This window comes from Phyllobates terribilis, unplaced genomic scaffold (genome assembly GCF_046119375.1).
Source record: "Phyllobates terribilis strain yellow unplaced genomic scaffold, ASM4611937v1 Scaffold_1__5_contigs__length_1240528914, whole genome shotgun sequence".
Taxonomy (NCBI): Eukaryota; Metazoa; Chordata; class Amphibia; order Anura; family Dendrobatidae; genus Phyllobates; species Phyllobates terribilis.
Genome location: NW_027362761.1, coordinates 358,790,644 through 358,793,584, shown reverse-complemented (window position 1 = coordinate 358,793,584; position 2,941 = coordinate 358,790,644).

Here is a 2,941-nt window from a genome sequence, read left to right as displayed (position 1 = left end):
CTGGTGTGGTGAGCAAGCAGAGCGGAGCGAAAACCGCAGGTGCGGTGGACAAGGCAGAGCAAAGAGAAGCCACCGGAGGGGTGGGCAAGTCAGAGCAAAGAGAAGCCGCCGGAGCGGTGGGTAAGGCAGAGCAGAGGGAAGCCGCTGGAGCAGTGGGCAAGTCAGAGCAGAGAGAAACCGCCGGAGCGGTGGGTAAGGCAGAGCAGAGGGAAGCCGCCGGAGCGGTGGGCAAGTCAGAGCAGAGAAAAAACGCCGAAGCGGTGGGCAAGACAGAGCGGAGCGAAACCGCAGGTGCGGTGGACAAGGCAGAGCAGAGAGGAACCGCCAGAGCGGAGGGCAAGACAGAGCAGAGGGAAACCGCTGACGCGGTGAGCAAGCAGAGCGGAGCGAAACCGCAGGTGCGGTGGACAAGGCAGAGCAGAGCAGGGCTGAAGGTGCAGGCAGAGAGGACAGGGCTCTGTTCACATGGAACAGACTGGAAAATGCAGGAAGATGGCTAGAACACAGGAGGAAGATACGGAGGAAGGGAAAAGGGACAAGCAGAACCAGATACACACAAGGTACTTCCTATGAAGTAGCGAGTGGACACAAAACTCACAAACAGAAGTACAGAGACAACGAGTTGGAGTTAGGTGCAGGTTCAGATACTGCAGGAAAAGGGAAGGTACGGACATAGAGACAAACAGGTAACAGGCTAGGATACAGTTCAGACAGGAACTGCTACTGCAATGAGAAACAAGAACGAGCCTGGGTATACAGCCCCCAGAATGGCGGAAACAGACTAGAAGTCAGAGATAACAGGTCTGGGTATACAGCCCCCAGAGTGGCGGAAACAGACTAGAAGTCAGAGATAACAGGTCTGGGTATGCAGCCCCCAGAGTGGCGGAAACAGACTAGAAACAGGACAGGACCTGGCAATTCAGTAGCAAAGACTAACTGAGTGAAGGTGTTGCTCAGGCCCCTCCTTCTGGGTGGAGGGGGTTTAAATATCCAGTGACTCACAGCAATAGGCTGGAGACGCATTAGGGGTGCGCCCACAGCAGCTATAAGAATCAGGAAGTAACTGGGCCGCCGCCCTAAGCAGTCAGTCAAGAGACATGCACACAGCATGAACTGGAGCAAGGTTTGTAGGCTGGACTGACAGGTAAGATTGCGGTCTTGTATTGTGGGAGGTGGTGCACTATGCAAGCACGCCGCCAGGGATGTTACATAGATATTGCAACAAAAACAAGACGTTTGCAGCTAGAATAGTCATTTACCACATTAACATTGTATAGAGTGTATTTCTGATTCATTTAATGTTAGCTTCATTGAAAAAAAATGTGCTTTTCTTTCAAAAATAGTGACATTTCTAAATGACTCCAAACTTTTGAACGGTAGTGTATGTGCTTGGTAGACTACCCCCAGACAGCACATATACTTTATTTTTCTATTTGGAGCTACACTTCATGGGCCTTCCCTAGTAATTATAATACACAGAGAAAGGGACCTATTTAACATGGGTAACTTCCACAAACATCACTCACCGCTCTGCCGTTCAGTCTAGAGTACCGGCGATGGAGTTTGGATCGGTTCACATGATCTTTCTCTCTTGAAGGTGGTGGAGTCACAACTTGCTCTGTTCCTCTGACTGGTCTTGCTGCCACTGCTGCTCCTGATCCATTTACTGCATAAATATGTGCAGGCGCTGCCATTCTGTGATCATCCCTCCACCTCCTTGTACGCAGATATGTTTCCGGCACGCTAAGCGTAGGGAGCCCCTGGCTGGCCCTGCGCATGTGCAGACTCAGAACGCAGCTTACTTTCCAGCACGCTGCGTCATAAGGGCGTACCAGATGTTCCTGTTGCGCTCCCTGCATGTGCACAGACCCGGGTGGCCATTGCTTTTTGGCACGCTTCGTCACTGGATGCGCCAGATGTCACCAGCATACCCCTCGCATGCGCAGTCCAGGCACACTCAGCACAGGGGTGACTACACCAGCTTGTGCAGTCCCGGAAGCAAGTTCCAGTGCACTCCACACGGGGCCGCCTGCTTCCAGCTTGCGCAGACATGGTAGCATGTCCCGGCGTACTCAGCCCAGGGCATGCCAGCAGACCCCGAACACATGTTGGCAGGAAACATTTACCTAGAGGTCTTATTAAATATATTGACCAGGCTCTCATCCCCGTGATCTGAGGGTTCAAATTTTTCCGTCTTTTAATATTGAGGGTAATGACTTTAAAGCAAAGTGGGAAACATTGTCCGATACCTGCTCATTGGAGTTCCTGAAACTCCTGAGGGAATTCAATGCAACATCCCCGAAGGAGATAGAAGAAGAAATTGAGACACTCCAGACTCAACTTAAAAAAAAGATCTAAACCATGATGATCTGAGTATACTCAATGAGGAGGTGGATCTTGAGTCCCAGAAGCTGGTTAAGGATATTTAATCGCATAAAATTAAGAAATTCCAGCGTGATATTCGTGACAGACAAACGAATGCTGTATATAGATGGAGGCTTCCACCTACAAGATCAAGATCACGCCATACTTCGGCCTCTCGGTCAAGATCTACTTCCATCACCTCTAACGTCTCTAATGATATTACATCTGAAAATCGGGGTTCTGGAGTGCGGATGCATAGTCAATCTGCACCTAGATTCCAATCAAAACCCAATACACGTAGCAGGAATCACAATCTGCCTCAGGTTAGTGTTGCCCAGGGGGGGCTCCGTGTCATCAACCTCTTGAATCATATGCTGACCGAGAGACAGGTGGAGGTCCTGGGATTTGGTTTATCTTTTGCTCCCACTAATGGGTTTGATTTTTTTATTGCCCTTAAGGACCCCCACCTGTTTGCTCGGAAATTAATTCTCAAAAAACTTCATTTTAGGCCACGCGGTGAGGATGCCCCTTTGACAGCGGCAGAGAAGGAGACAGAATTTAGAAGATCTTCTCATGG